At 38.3% G+C, this 17,379-nt stretch overlaps 1 pseudogene; it reads left to right on the plus strand.

The window, feature by feature from the left end:
* Positions 1 to 17,379, plus strand: part of LOC107848689 — a 238,589-nt pseudogene that overhangs the window by 93,338 nt on the left and 127,872 nt on the right.

The following is a 17,379-nucleotide window of genomic DNA, read 5'->3' on the forward strand; positions in this document are numbered from 1 at the left end:
CATCTTGCTGTTCATGAACGTGAAAATGGTCTACCCAGAATAACTGTATATCGTCTTCCTGCTGTTGGAGAGCCACTAGAAAGACTTCAAGGTGGTCGTGCTGTTTATTTTGTCGATCCTGTCTACTCAGTGGATCCGTTAGAATCAGAATTTGAATCCGGTGTACTCAGGTTTTCTTATAGCTCAATGAGAACCCCACCTTCTGTATATGATTATGATATGGACAAAGGGGTTTCGGTGTTGAAGAAGATTGAGACCGTGGGTAACATGAGGTTTTACTTATGATGGTAATTGAGTTGGTTTTATTATGAGTCTAGTGCATTGACTCATTAAAAACTTGCTGATTTTGTTTTGGTGTCTGAGTACACTTCTTACGTCAAACACATGCTCTTACTTTTCTTAACATTAAACAAGCCTTACTATCTCTTTAGCTCCTCGCTTTTTCCCTTTTCCCCAATCATGTATTTTAGCCATTTCCTTAGCTAGCTTTTGGACATAGATGTGAAGATTTGGATGAAGTTTCACCATGTGTTTGACCATAATATTTGGGAAACATATTTCACTTTTGAAAGTTCCCAAAAAATGAAATTTGGCCTAAATACTAGTGTTTTCTAGTATTAGGCAATTTGGATTATGAAGTGAATTTAAAATGAACTTCTAACATCTAAATCATATTATGGAAGCAAGTTTATTTCAGTTTTAACTCATTTGGCATGAATTCAATCTGATATCGTGTGCTTATATAGCATGGTTTAGTTTTAGCTAACACCTTCCGAACGAAGGATCACATGCGGTTTATCACATTTAAAAGCAATGGTAATATGGTAAAGTAAGTATAATTCATCTTAACTAGAAGAAGTCATAGGGTCACATACAGCAATGCCTAAAGCGTGGAGATATAAGGAGAAAAGTTGTATGCAGTCAAGATTTGAGAATTCTGAGGCGGAACCTATGTTGCTTGGACCTTCAAAATCCCCTCTAAACCAATGTTGATCCGGCATTATCTGGTAGTGGTTGCGGGATCCACACCAGATTTTTTCAACTTACTTGGAGTGTTTTGACTACATCTATGATCAAGAAAAAATAAAAATAATTGGGTAGTTTGTTTATTTCTTGGGTTTATATCATATATATATAAGTAGATAAAGCATCCGAGCACTTCTTTATTACAAAAGATATCTTGTGAGTAGAATATTAGGTGTTTATAAAGAATTAAATTGTATTAGTTTTAGTCCAATAACTTTAAAAATAGAAATATATTATACATATATATGTGACAGTAATTGGCGGTATACCAGCACCCCTGTAGTCTGGAATCCTAATATTTATTTGATGATGAATCCAACCTCCAGATCTGCACTCAAATTCGAACAACTGTACACTTTTTTTGATGAGGACCAGTTTTATTAACTTAGTACCTTGTTGCTACAGAAAAGTACATGAAACAACAACATCCCTAGACTATCTAATATATTACTGTTACGCCAAAAATATAAATTATGCAAACAAGTATTTTAATTCTAGAAATATGCATCCTTTTTCCTTCAAATCAACCCTTGTTCTTTCCAGCCATTTAGTCCAGAAAATGCACATGAAAATTGTTCTCCAAATCTGCTTCAAGCTTTTAGACATCCTTTGACTTAGCTAGCTTTCCAGAAAACCTCTTGATATCTTTAGAGGCATTATCCCTAAAACCTATGTTGCTCAGACTCGTCAAAAATGTCTATGGGTGCGTATCGGATTCGTCAAAATTAGTGTATTTTTGAAGAATCCGACACTGGTGCGGCATAAAAAATGAAGAGTTCGCACAACTTAACCTGAAACACCAGTCGCATTAAGAAGCAACTCTCAGTGTTCTTGGAGATTGCAACGCAAGAACAAATGTTCCAAGAACAGATCTTCTTCACACAGGCGCAGAACCTCTCTTCTATGGATTATTCTGAGTTAAACAAAGCCTCCCAAGTGATAATCCATCCAAAACAGACAGCTTCAACGTGAGCTATAGTTTTAATAATAATCTTAGGGTTCAGGGTTCAATTAGGTTCCCTGACCCTAAGGTCTAGCAACAAATTTTAGCTATTCTTAACTGAGAACATTTTATCCTTGCTTTTTTTAGAAGGCAATAGATTTTGTGTGTAAATCACCAGCACATGCAGGAAGCCAAAATTTACATCAATGATCCAACAGTCAAAAGAGTAAAAACATACACTTCCTCTAGATCCTATCTCTTCTTACAAGTATCCTAAGATGTCTACTATAGAAATTGGATCATCTATATACTCTGAACTACACTAATAGCAAATACTTATAATGTAATTCATTTTTAACTTTTGTATAGAGCTACTGTTGTCTTCAAAGCTCCTAGAATTTCTCTCCTCCCATACTGTCCACCATATTACTGCTGGGACAATTCTCCATCTGGTTTTGTTGGTGCTGCCTTCCCCCTTGGTATTCTATCTTAATAATGCCTCGTCTGTTCTTCCTGGCATGGTCCATCTAATGCCTGCTGGCTCACCGCTTTACAATGAAAGAAAAGATGGTTAATTGTCTCTGCGTTTTTTTCACAAAAAAAATAAAAATCGGGAGCACAAATGTATGCCCCTCTTCTGTAGGTTCTCTTGTGATAAAGCAGCTTCTTTCACAACCAGCCAAGTAAAAATAACTACTTTGTGTGGAATTTTGGTTTTCCATATAAGTTTCCTGGGTATAAAATTAATCTGAGAACCCATCTAGTTCATGTCCTTGTATGCAGAACTTACAGTGAAAATGCCCTTACTGTGACATTTCCATCGTAAGGTGTTTTTCCCTACATGTAGCTTTTGTACTGGTCTAACGTGCCGTAAATGCTGGCCCATCTTTCAATTTCCTAGTCTTGCATCAGTCTGCTTTAGGTTTAAGTTACCACCTTGATTAGACCATACTTCATTTAGAGTAGATCCTTGCTGCTGGTTTAGTAAGAAAATGTTAGGAAACATTGCCTTTAGAGTACCACTCCCTAACCGGTTTTCCTCCCTGAATAGAATCCTCTTGCCATCTTTCACATTAAAATCAATTCTTTTAGAGAATCCACGCCATAAGATCCTAATTTATCTCCACAAGTTGGTTCCATAAGTGTTCACTTCTTTAGTCTTCCAAAACCCATCATTTTCATACTTTGTTGTAATCACAGTGCCCCATGAAGTTTGTTTTTCCTTGGGTAGTCTGCAAAGCCATTTCATTAAAAGACTTCTGATTTGCTTTCTCAGAATTCTGAAACCCAAACCTCAATGATTCTTGTCGAACAATAAGGTTTTCCATTTGACCAAATGGTAACCTTTTTTCTCCTTGTTGCCGTGCCACAAAAAGTTTCTTCTAAGAGAATTAATTATTTCTTCCATATTGTTAGGAAGAGAAAATAATGACATCAAATAGGTAGGTATAGCATCTAAGACAGAGTTGATCAACACAAATCTTCCTCCCATTGATAAGTAATGAGTTTTCCATCTAGTTAATCTCCTTTCACATCTTTCCAGAACAACATTCCAAATCATCTTGGATTTACTTTTTGATCCTAAGGGCATACCTAAGGGAACTGTTGGGATCTTATCTATCTCACTGCCCAAGTATCAACCAAAATTTGAATCCTTGTCACCTCATTGATTGGAAAAATATGGTTGTTTTTTTCCGATTAATGTAGAGACCTGAAGTGGCCTCAAACAGAATAAGGATAGTCCTCAAATACTTCAACTGGCTCTCCTCTGTATCACAAAAAATGAGAGTATCGTATGCATATTGAAGGTGCATTATTTACACTTCCTCATTTTGTCCCTTTGCTACATTGAAGCCCTTATCCACCCATTGTGGTGCGCAATCTTCACCATATTGTTAAGTCCCTCTATTAACAGAATAAAAATAAAAGGTGACAATGGATCACCTTATCTCAAACCTCTTTGTGAAGGTAAAAACCTTCAGGTGAACCATTTATCAACATCGAGAATCTGACAGTGTGAATACAAAATATCATCTACCTAATTGACTTCCCACCAAACCTCATCTCTGCAGAATTCCAAGTAAAAATTTCTAGTTACATGGTCATATACCTTTTCAATATCCAATTTTCATATGATCCCTTGAGTCTTATCTTTATGTCTGGAATCTATACATTCATTAGCAATCAAAACTGCATCAGTAACCTGTATGCCTCTGGAAAATGTTATCATTGTGTATCCACTAGTTTATGCATCATTTTCTTCAGCTTTCTGTGAGAATCTTGGATATTATCGTGTATATGCTCTCCATTAAGGTGATAGGTCTGAAGTCTCTTAATTCCTTTGCCCCATTTTTTGAAGGAATTAGGGCCATATAAGTTGCACTGAAACTCTTCTCAAAAACTTCCTAAGAATGAAAGTTCTGTATTGTAGCCATCACATCACCCTTTAGGACCTCCCAATATTGGACAAAGAATCCCATAGTGTATCCATTTGGGTCTGGAGAGCTTTATCTACTGCACATGACTTAAGCCCTTCCAAAACTTTTTTTTCCTTGAAAGGTCTTTGCAGTTCCTGTTGGTCTTCTATATTGATACTGGGACATTGGTTTGTGTTATACAAGGGTTTCCACTTCTCAGTTTCAGAATAAAGTTTCTGAAGGAAGGATATGATCTCTTTTTTGATAGTCTTTGCCTCCTTAATTACTTCTCCTTCCACTAGCAGCTGATCAATATGATTATTCCTCTTGTGAGCATTGGCAAGTATATGGAAAAACTTTGTATTTTTATCTCCCTGTTTGATCTACAATGTTCTTGACATTTGCCTTTGTTCTATCTCTTCTTTTCGAAAAATCCTCAAATTTCATGTATAGATCAGCTCTTTGGATGGCCTAAGGATCTGGTCTGTTGAATACTATCGATAACTGCAATCTAGCTCAGGATTAAATATTTTTTTTTCTCTAAGCTCCCAAAATTACTTGAACTCCATTCTTTCAACTTGGTCTTCAGAGCTTTTAATTTTGTTGCAAGGATAAAGTCAGGCTTGCCTACTATTTCAAAAGAGCCGCACCAAACCTTTACTTTGTCATTGAGGCCTTTAGTTTCCAGCCACAATGCTTTAAAATTGAAATAGGATTTTGTATACTCTCAACTGCCACTCGAACTACAGGCGAGAATCTCTTGATTGACATTTTAAAAATTTTCTCCCCACTCGTCAAAGTATAAAATCCTGTCAATTCTGGAGGAGGTTTTCAGATTGTTCCCTCTGGTCCAGGTATAATTTCTCCCATGCAATTTTGGATCAATCAACTCCATATCCTCAATAAAATCAGAGAACTTAGTCATGTATCCAAAAGCATATATGACTATATTGAAATCTCCCCTAACTACCCATGGCCTTGTGAATAGACCCCTACTAGCTCTTATTTCCCACTGTGCTTCTTGTCTTTCCTATTGTAGGTTGGTGCATAAACCCCTTTCATGTGCCAACCAAAATCATTGGTCTTGGACTTGAAGCTACACGTCAAAGCATAAGAGTCAATTTCCATAATTTCCCCTTCCCAAACCTTGCTATCCCATAATATCAATACACCACCCCTAGTACCACTTGACTCCAGCTATCTATATATAACCCCCCTATTTCCCATGTCTGATGAACTAAATCCCCTATATCTCCCTCCAATTTAGTTTTCTAGAGTCAAATGACATCTTCTTTCACTTTTGAATTAAAATATTTATTACCCTCTTTTTATCTCTACAATTTAACCCCCTCACATTCCAAGAAATTATTATGATCTCCAACATAGTACAATAGAATTTCCATTAGTTCTTACCCCTGTACTTTGGAACTTAATGTCAATGGCTAGTCCTTTTAGCTCCTGTGAACCTTTAATTTTTGGAGTTTTCATGATTCTTGTCAATGGTTCTTTCATGATCACTTGTTGTTTGCTAACAATCATCTTGAATAGGGCTAACGCTTCCTTTCTACAATACAGGAATTCTACCCCTAACTTGATACGGGTATCACAAGCTTGAGACCATTTACTAGAAGTCAAGCTCGTGAACTACAAAGACTAGGCGTGTTTATGAAAATGGATGTGGTTGAGCTTGTTACGAACTCGCCCAAGGGAGTGTAAGTGTTGACATGTGGGGGCTGACCTTAGGTTCTCAAAAATACACCCCAAGGCTGCCCCAAACAGCCCACACCCGCCTCCCCTTCATTAAGGGAAAAGGGGTCCTTTTGCCATCCTTTCTGTAAAGACTATTTAAGGTGTTTCTTTAGATTGGTTCCTGAGTTAGTTAATTCTTGAAAAACTGGTAATATTGAACATCATATATCCTCTCAAGAAGAGAGTAGACTACCAAATATTTGAATTTCACAAGTGAAAGGTTCCACTTGTGTTGTGAAACGGCTAAAAAAAGGAGTGCTTGAGAGAACCGTGTTCCTCTTGTGTTCCGGTAAGAACTTGGTGCTTCTTAACTTATTTTGTAGAGGTTTTAGAGTTTGATACACTCTTTAGTTTCTACCTAATAAGTTTTCTTTGTGTCAAGTTATTTATCTCCTTATTTTTCAAGTTAGTGTGTTTGTTGTTCTTGTTTGATGTCTTGTACGCGTGGACTGTTCTTTGTGAGTTTGTGGACTGTTTTGTGATCTTGTAAATACCGTTTGGTATCATTTGGTATCAGAGCGAAGGCTGGTCATGTTCTTACACCACCAATCTTGGGCTCTTCTAGTTGGAAAAAAAAAAGTGGGTGTTATCTGGTGACTTGTGTTGGCCGAGAAGTGTCTAGATTTAGGTGTTATTTTGCTTGTCTTAGTAGTTTTGTGTGTTATTTTGTTGTTTACCTAGCACACTTGATTCTAAGGTCCAAGAATTTAGCCTTTTTTAGTGTTGTTGAAGGTTAGACAGCTTGAATATTGTTGTTGTTCTAAAGTGTTCTTATTGTTGCTGATGATGTTCTTGGGGTGAATGTTCAACAAAAGGTGCGTTTGATTTGAAAGAGGAAGAGAGAGGTGAAAGTCTTGTGTTTGTCTTGGAAGTAGTTTCAAGCCAACAACAAAGAGGAAAATAGACAAGGTACCTCAAAAAAAGCTTACTTACCAAAAGGTCAAACCTTTTTTTAAAAAGAATCAAAACAGGAAAGGAACAAACCAAAGCCAAAAAGGTGTTTTGCCATTTTGGTGCAAGTTGGTGGAAAGTTGATTGACACCTTTACCTTTGGAAAGAGAGTTCCAAGTCTTTCCTTTTCACTCCAAAAATCAAAAAAGCCTCACCAAATCAGCAAAATTGAATCATTCAAGTTGGACAACATCAAACTTCAACAAAACAACAACACTAACGGACAAAAATAAAAAGTGTGGGCCACATCAACAACAAAACTTAAGTCATAGGACCTTCTAAGTTTCTTTAATTGTCTCTACTAGTTTCTTTCTATTTGTCTCCTATACTAGTTGACAACTAAATAACAACCTACTAAGTTGTGAACTAGTTATCGAGAACGTCTTTCGTGTCAACGTTCTTTGTGGTGCTTTGCTCTTTTACAATTCGTAGTTGTTCTTGGTTCAAGTGCGTACGAAACTTCCTTGATTCTTGAAAACTGAAATCCATTCTAACTCAAGAGTAGACGTATTCCTAAGTACTCAAGGATTGATAGCCGGCTTACAACATTTGAAGGGCCAAGTGGGTAAGCCGAATAAAAAGAGTGTGTGAGAGTATTTTCAGCTAACGTTTGCTCGTTTTGTAGGTACATTTACAAATGGAACCACCACACATGGAACCTAAAACGTCCAATGCACAAAATGTGGATCATAATGTTATGAATTCCCTTGTATCTAGTCTTGAGTCCTTATCTCGGGATGTGGCTAGAGTGAATGCTACGGTTGAGAAGTTGGGAGTAGAAGTGGCCTCTATTAGTGGCGAATGGAAAGGGTAGATAGTCAATGGTGTTCTCGACCCTCAACTCCCCAAAACACATCCCCAACCATTACCCCCAAAGACACACACCAAAGAATGTACCTACCAAATGCCATACCTCAAGCCAACTATTATTCACAAGGCCGAAGCGTTGAAGGACCTAGCCATTCTCCACATCCCCAAGTCCCATATGATGGATTTGGAACCCAAATTCCACCCTTATATCCAATTTCTCCAAACCAAAATCAACCAATCCAAAGACCTACACCACTAAATGCCAATTTGCCATACCAAATTCCAAATGTCCAAAACCCACCAATGTGAGAAGAGGGATTTGTGAGGGAGAACCGAAGAGGAGGGTATGGAATGTACGATGATTCTTATTTGATGGAAGATAGGACGAGAGGTAGAAGGGTAGAGAATACGGAGAACTAAGGGCTTGAAGGTAGAGGCAGCCAAGGTGCTCAGGAAAGGAATGTTGGCCTCAACACCATAAAAATGGTGCTCCCAATCTTTAAGGGAGCAAGTGATTCGGAAGAGTTTCTCGCATGGGAATCCACATAGTAGAGAGTCTTTCAAGTGAATGATCTCACGGACGAGAAGAAGAGCTGCTATGCCATTGCTCATGTTGAGGGATATGATACCACGTGGTGGGAGTATGTCAAACATTTTGGTAATGTATTCATTGAGGGGAAATCCCCTCCTTGGTTTTGGTTAAGGTATCTTATGAGGCAAAGGTACCTTCCAGAAAGATATCAACATGAACTTCTTGCAAAATTGTACAACTTGAAGCAAGGAAACAAAAGTGTGGCAGCCTACTGTGATGAGTTTCAAAAACTTATCTTGAAAACTGATCATGGAGGAGAGCAAGTGAGTAGCGACATCATCTGATCAAGGTCGGCCTAAACAAGGAAATCTCTACGTACATGACACTTCATAAGTTTGAAACTATTGAAGGGATTTTTAAAGTGGCTTTAGAGATTGAATGAGAGAACACGGAAAGGTCGGCATACAAAATCAATGCCTACCAAGGGTCCTCGGGTTGGAACAATGGGAAAGAAGTGGTTCCATCGTCTTTAGGGTGGAACAAATTCAAGCAACAACCAGTCAATACCCCTCCACCCATGAGCAAGAGTGCTCAACCACCTCCTCTACGGTTTGAGGGCAAACCGAATATTTCTTCCAATGTCAAGGGATTCCAATGCTTCAAATGCCATGGATGGGGACACAAGGCTAATGAGTGTCCTAATTGGAGAAATATGATAGAGTAAAGGGAAATTGTATTTATTGGGAGAAGAATTGGGACTTGAAATGGTTGAAAATGAGAAAGTATCTCAAGATAGAGAGAGAGGGAAGGCCGAGAGGCCTAGTGATTATGATAAAGAGGAGGTTTGTCCTCAAGAAGGTGAACTTGAAGTACCTAATTATGTGGTACGGAGAGTTATGATTAGCAAAGCATTGGATGATCCTAGCCAACGGAAAAACCTCTTTCACACTAAGTGCCTCATTAAGGGGAGTGTGTGCTCCTTGATTATTAATAGCGGAAGTTGTGCTAATGTAGCTAGTGCCTCGATGGTGGATCACTTGAAATTGCCGAATAATCCACATGAGAGTCCGTATAGACTCCAATGGTTGAATGATTGTGGAGAATTAAAGGTGGACCATCAATTGGTGATTCAGTTCAAAATTGGAAATTATGAGGATGAGGTACTTTGCGACATCATTCCTATGCAAGCTTGTAATCTTTTGTTGGGTCGGCCATGGCAATATGATAGGTCAACCAAGAATGATGGCTGAACCAAATAATATTTCTTTGAGTTCAAGGGTCAGAAGTATAGCCTCCGACCATTATCACCATCACAAGTGTGCGAGGCATATCGACAAATGAAGAGTTTGCAAGGAAAGGGAAAAAGGGAGAAGAAACCCATGGGTAAGGAGGAGGAACTCGAGATGAGGAAGGGTGAGAGTGAGAAGGGAGTTTTGGCATTGAGGTGTAGGGATTCGATGGTAATGTAGGATTGAAAGGGCGACCTCTTCAAAGAGTATGATAATACTACTCCTATGCTACTTTTGGCTAATGTTTTAAATTCTAACCCGCCCACTTCCCCTATCCTGTTTTTTTATTTCTAATGTTTTGCAGGAATTTGATGATGTATTTGTAAGTGAGTTGCCACAAGGACTTCATCCACTTTGAGGAATTGAGCACCAAATTAACTTTGTTATAACGTCGCAATTACCAAACAAGCCAGCTTATAGGAGCAACCCCACAGATACAAAGGAACTCCAACGGCAAGTTAAGGACCTCCTCAATAAAGGATACATCAAGTAAAGCATGAGTCCATACGTGATCCTGGTGTTGCTTATGCCGAAGAAGTATGGGACATAGAGAATGTGCATGGGCTGCCGATCCATAAATAAAATTACGGTAAAGTATCGTCATCCTATTCCTCGGCTAGATGATATGCTTGATGAACTCAATGGATCTTGTGTGTTTTCTAAGGTTGATCTTAGGAGTGGATATCATAAAATTCGTATACAACTGGGTGATGAATGGATGACCGCATTCAAGACTATGTTTGGTCTATATGAGTGGATGGTCATGCCATTCGGTCTTACCAATGCTCCTAGTACCTTTATGCGGCTAATGAATCATGTGATGAAGCCGTTTATTGGAAAGTTTGTGGTTGTGTACTTTGATGATGTTTCAATTTATAGTAAGTCCCTTAATGAACATATTTTACATCTAAGGAGTGTGTTTAATTTTCTTCAGAAAGAAAAGTTGAATGCTAATATTGAAAAATGCTCCTTTGGTGTTGATAAAGTTGTGTTTTTAGGATTTGTTGTAATATCGAGGGGAGTGGAGGTAGACGAATCCAAGATAACCGCCATTAAAGATTGGCCAACCCCAAAAACCATGGGGGAAGTTTGGAGCTTCCATAGGTTGGCAAGTTTTTATAGGAGGTTTGTCAAAGGATTTAGTACCCTTGCTTCCCCCTTGACCAAAATCATCTGGAAGGACCAACCTTTCAAGTGGGGTGAAGAGCAATCTAAGGCCTTTAGGACCTTGAAAGATATGCTCATTTTGGTACCATTGTTGCAATTGCCTAACTTTGATAAGACATTCAAAGTTGAGTGTGATGCTATTAAAGTAGGCATAGGGGCTGTTTTGATGCAAGATTTAAAGCCCATTGCTTACTTTAGTGAAAATCTCTAAGGAGCAACTCTAAACTACTCTATGTATTATTTGGAGGTGTATACCTTGGTTAGAGCATTAGGCAATTGGCAACACTATATTTGGCCCAAGGAATTCATAATCCGAATGGATCATGAATCCTAGAAGAACCTTCGGGCACAAGATAAACTTAACAAATGGAATGCCAAATGGATTGAATTTCTTGAATACTTTCCCTATGTGATTCAATACAAAAAGGGGAAGGATAATTTGGTTGCCGATGCATTATCTAGAAAGCATGTTCTTGTGTCCACTTTGTTGTCCAAGCTAATAGGGTTTGAGAGCCTCATGACTTTGTATCCCCAGGACCCTTAATTCGCTCCTATCTTTAGGGAAAGTAAAGCCGTGTGTATGTAAAGGAGGCCCTCAGATTCTAGTCATTATGTCGTGTTTGATGGGTTTTTGTTTTGGGGGAGATGGTTATGTGTACCTTCTAGCTCTTGAAAAGATTTGTTTGTGAGGGAGGCACACGATGGCAGTCTCATGGGTCACTTTGGAATTGATAAGACTCTCAGAATATTGGAGGAGCAATTCTATTGGCCAAGGATGTGCAAAGATGTTGTCAAAATTTGCGGCTAATACATAGATTGTAGGAGTGCTAAGTCTAGGATCCTTCCTCACAGGTTATACACCCCGCTTCCCACTCCATCACACCCGTGGCTTAATATTTCTATGGATTTTGTGTTGGGGCTGCCATGAACTCAAAGGGGTAGGGATATCATCTTTGTTGTCGTTGATCGTTTCTCCAAAATGGCACACTTTATTCCTTGCAAAAATAGTGAAGATGCGGCTAGTGTAGCTTCTTTGTTTATTGAAAATGCTGTTAAGTTACACGGTATCCCAAGGACCATTATAAGTGATAGGAATTCTAAGTTCCTTAGCCACTTTTGGAAGTCAATGTGGTGTAGGCTCGGAACTAAATTATTATTTTCTATGTCTTGCCACCTACAAACCGATGGCCAAACGGAAGTAGTAAATTGAACCTTGGGTTCCATGCTATGTTCCATGGTTAAAGGTAAGTTGACATCTTGGGAAGATTACCTACCTCTCATAGAATTTTCTTACAATCGGGTGATCCATTTGAGTACGGGCATCACGCCTTTTGAATGTGTCTACGACTTCAATCCCTTAACCCCCTTGGATCTAACTCCTTTGCCAAGTGATGTTTTTGTTAACTTAGATGGAAACAAAGAGGGATGAATCCATGAAAATATTGCATGAGACAGTGACGTTGCTGCTTGAGAAGAAGAAGCAAGAGGTGGCCAAATGAGTCAACAAAGGGAGAAGGTATCTTGTTCTTGAGCCGAGAGATTGGGTGTGGATATACCTACTGAAAGATTGGTTTCCCAACCAAATAAAGGGCACGTTGCTGCCAAGAGGTGACGGTCCATTCCAAGTTCTTGAAACAATCAACGATAATGCTTACAAGATCGATTTCCCACCGGAATACCAAGTGCATATCATATTCAACGTGTGTGATCTCTCACAAATTGATACCATTGAAGATGAGGAAACCATGATTTTGAGGTCAAACTCCTCTCAAGATTGAGAAGATGATATGGGTGTCACGAGCTCGAGCCTATTTACTAAAAGTCAAGCTCGTGAACTACAAAGACTTCAAGGTGTGTTTATGAAAATGGACGTGGTTGAGCTTGTTGCGAACTCGCCCAAGGGAGTGTACGTATTTACATGTGGGGGCTGACCTTAGGTTATCAAAAATACACCCCAAGTCTTCCCCAAATAGCTCACACCTGCCACCCCTTCATTAAGGGCAAAGGGGTTCTTTTGCCATCTTTTTTGTAAAGACTATTTAAGGTGTTTCTTTAGATTGGTTCCCGAGTTAGTTCATTCTTGAAAACACTTGTAATATTGAACATCATATTTCCTCTCAATAAAAGAGTAGACCACCAAACATTTGAATTTCACAAGTGAAAGGTTCCACTTGTGTTGTGAAGCGGCTAAAAATAGGAGTGCTTGAGAGAAATGTGTTCCTCTTGTGTTCCCGTAAGAACTTGGTGCTTGTTAACTTGTTTTGTAGAGGTTTTAGAGTTTGATACACTCTTTAGTTTCTACCTAATAAGTTATCTTTGTGTCAAGTTATCTATCTCCTTATTTTTCTAGTTAGTGTGTTTGTTGTTCTCGTTTGATGTCTTGTACGTGCAGTTAGTGTGTTTGTTGTTCTCGTTTGATGTCTTGTACGTGTGGACTGTTTTTTGTGAGTTTGCGGACTGTTTTGTGCTCTTGTAGATACCGTTTGGTATCATAACTCCTTTCTTATCTTGATTAAATTTTGATGAACACAAATTGAAATGTCCATCTCTTTGTCACTTTCCCCCCTCTGCATATTCAGAATTTAGAGGTTCAACCTCTTCTATGTTCCAATTCTGATTATCAATGCAATCAACCAATTGCATGTCTTGCTAATATCTATTGTTTTCTGATTGTGTCTCAACATCTTCAATGTTTGCTGCTGCATCTTCATAATCTTCCCCTTCTTCTATAATTGGTCTTTTCATTAGAGAGGTTGGCCAGTCTTTCTCTCATAATTTTATCACCAGATCTCCTAAGCTGATGTTGAAGAAAGAGTCATTATTGTGGTTTTCTTTTTTTTCCACAAGTAAAAAATCAATCATTGTTGAGCACGTGCCATTAGAGTGTCTTGGGTTTGTCGTATGGGCCTTGTTAAATAGAACCGGGCCTTTTTCAAAAATTGCTTCTCTATTCGCTTGGCCCAAACAAAAATCACAGTTTTAAAACATAAGCCCCTCATCTGTTCCATGTCCCACTTGTCACTGGGCCCTCACCAGCTATATTATTATTTGAAATAAATGCTTGTACAGAGGCATCTACGTGCCTATTTACTTCTTTGTGCGGACTACTGTCTTTAACCCTGTAAGGTTTTTTTACCAAGGTTTTTGAGTCGCATCAGATGGGGATGTGAAAGGTAAGATGTCACGATCCGAACCGGGTCCTTGGCCATAACGGGCATCCTGAACCATGAAGGCTCAAGAGCCCTTCTAACCTGCAATCATATATACCATTCATAAACAAGGATGAAATGCGAAAATACATAACAAAAAGGAACCATGGTAAACTTTCATTTCAAACTACTCAATACTGCAATGAGTGCATAAATATCAACAACATCTAACACTAGTCTGCGAAATCTCTACTAACTGGAAAGGACATTTGTCTGAAATCTGGGACAAGATTCATAACCAGGCCTTTCGAAGTAAGGGAGGCTCCCAACTACAAACTTCTGACAAGTCATTCTACTGCTTAACGGGACCCAGGACTATGTCTCAGAATCCTAAAATATAGGGGGTCAATATAGATGTACTGGTACGCAGAGCAATCCAAAATAATGTACTTTTATATATAACATAAGTGAGAGAATTTCATAAATGTTATGCATAAAATAATTTAAAACACATGGGCAACTTCAAATGATCATTTAAACAATTCTTTAGATGCAATACCATTCTTTATTTTACTTCTGAGCTAGGTGGTCCACCCTACAAGTCTAACAGTCTATGGGCTATATGCAATGCGCCCTTAACTCAGAATCCAAGCCCCCAACCCAAGTTTTCCACAAGGGTTGGAGTTTCTATTCTGATATGCCATAGGGCACTAGGCCAGCGTATAGTTTCTTTTTGGGAATATAATAAACCCGTATCGGCAAAACACGATTTCGGGCAGAGAGTTTTCTGAAATCGTGCCTTTTTTGGGGAACCACCTAACTCTCTTTAAGCCCAATTTTAGCCTTTTCTAAACATGCATCATTCTAAGTTCAAAATTTGAAAATCTGAGTGAAAATCTGCATTTTGTTCTGTTCTATGTTACCATGACATTATCTATATTGGTATCGTCATACCAAGACTTGCAAGTCATATTTCTGAGCCATAAAATATCATGTTACAACCTCTTCATTCAAAACATAAAGTTTGGACCATTATATCATTCAAAAATTTCAAGAGAATCTATATTTCAATCATATGTAAAATTATGCAAAGACTCTCTCATTTAAACATTTCAACAAACATGTGGTGATCAAGTATTTTGTAACAAACCATGAAATCTCTTTGAAACGTCACTTTTCATTTTTATTTGCAAGAATCACCCTCTCTTCAATTCATATCCAAAATCAAGGCTAAAATAGTAGTAAAACTATTTGAATCATGATTCTCAATATGCAATTGAATAATTGTTAACACATGAAAACAAGAGGCTTTAAAACAAGAGAGGGATTTTAATTGTTCATCCTCTCAATTCAATATTAGAACTCAAAAATGCATACATAATAATATACGAGTACAGATCTAATTTAGGGGAAGGCCTTAAGGCCAAAACATAAAAAAGATTTCACAATGCACAATTGTAAATGCAACTTCAAAACCCCTTTGCAAATTGATGATTTCTCAACATTAAAACATTATCAAAATGAATTCACCATGCCTATGTATTTTAGGAAAACCCCACGCACCTTAGATTACTTGGATTAAAGAGTAGAACACGGATCTTGATTTGTTTCTTGGAAATCTTGGACTTAAAGAGTTTGATTCTTGCTCTTGAAGGAACCCTAGTTTCCATCTTGTTCTTGAGAGTTGAGAGGAATGAGATATTGAAAACTGATAAAATAAGGATTATTATGCTTAGGGTATGATATAATTTCGTTGGGGAGGTTTTTAGGAAGGGAAAGTACAAAAATACCCCGCTAAAAATGCACTTTTTTGCGTGTTTCAGCCTGAAATGACACCTCTCAGTAAAATAGGCATAACTTTCTACTCGGATATTAGATTAATGCAAAACTAGTGGCGTTGGAAAGAGGACTCAAGACCTTTCATTAGATATATAGTAGGATCTCTAAATCAATATATACAAGAAGTTATGATCAATGAAACTTGACCTAAGTTTAGACGTTCACTAAAACTTAAGCGATAGGAAAGTTTTCAACTCGTCTCTGAGCTAGGGGATTTTGGTGACATCAATTCACATTCAAAGGTATTCACAACCTATAAGATTGATCATCACACATTTATTAACAAAGAATCAATGAGTTCGGGTCTATACACGTAGGAACGATAGTTTAAACTTTAGCCTGAATGTGCGGGGTGTTACATAAGACCATTTTTGACTATCTTTACCTCTTTTGGATCTTCTCCTCCATCTCCTTTGACTCTTAGTCTTGCCTATTTCATATGATGATTCTTCAAAGACGTCTCCTCCTCAGTTTCCAGCCAACCCCCGCATTGATTTCTGATGGCTTTAAATGTTTTTTCTGTCCAACTGAAGAGAAAGGCCTATCTCTCTTAGCCATGTTGAATTCTCTCGATGAGTACAACATCCGACTTTCCGCATCCACCAGTCGAGATGGATCTTCAGGTGCTTCCACGTCCACTATCCATGAAGAATGTGCTCTGTCATTTGTTTGTTGGGAAACTCAAAGAGAAAAGAGTGCCCCTATATTTCGTATACATTGATGCCAAAAGCATTTTTCGAAGTACTCACCGCTCACTTCCTGATATCTGTGAGAGTTGGTTTCTCTTCCTCATCCCTGCTGAGGTTCCCAACTATACATCTTCTGAGCAAACCATTTTCCTGATTAGCATCACCACCAGAGACTGGAGATAGAGTTGTTTTGTTTCTGACTAGGGATTTCGATGCCTCCTTTGATTGCCACTTTCTAGTCCCGACTGAATCTTCGTAAGGGATCTTTGGATCTGCCTTCTTGCAACTGTATGAAATAAAAGCGCAGTTTTGTTCTTTGATGAAATTATCAATATTAAATGCAACGTCTCCCCATCCCGCATTTAATGTTAATTCTGGAATAATTATGATGGATCCATTTCTTCCTTGTACTGTCACAATGCTTATAACTCTCCCAAACTTGTTAGTTTTCCTGGAACAAAAGAAATTATAGTACTGCTCATTTAACTTCCACCTCATGTGTGTGCCAGAATCTTTTGAAGCTTCTTGGAGTACAAACACTAGCCATTCCATGGTTTTCTTGCTGAAAGTTGTCCTGCGCAACATATTCCGACTTGTTTCAATCCATTCAAACAAACTTCAGCTCTAGCTGCAAGCCTGGTTATGTTGTAAGACTTAAATCCTACTGCAAATTAGATTCTGTTGTCCCCCATATATTACAAAAAAATAGACCAACAACAACAACAACAAACCCAGTATATTCCCACCTAGTGGGGTCTGGGGGGGTAAGATGTACGTAGTCCATACCTCTACCTCTAAAGAAGTAGAAAGGCTGTTTC

The sequence above is a fragment of the Capsicum annuum genome, chromosome 9 (assembly GCF_002878395.1).
Source record: "Capsicum annuum cultivar UCD-10X-F1 chromosome 9, UCD10Xv1.1, whole genome shotgun sequence".
Classification (NCBI taxonomy): domain Eukaryota; kingdom Viridiplantae; phylum Streptophyta; class Magnoliopsida; order Solanales; family Solanaceae; genus Capsicum; species Capsicum annuum.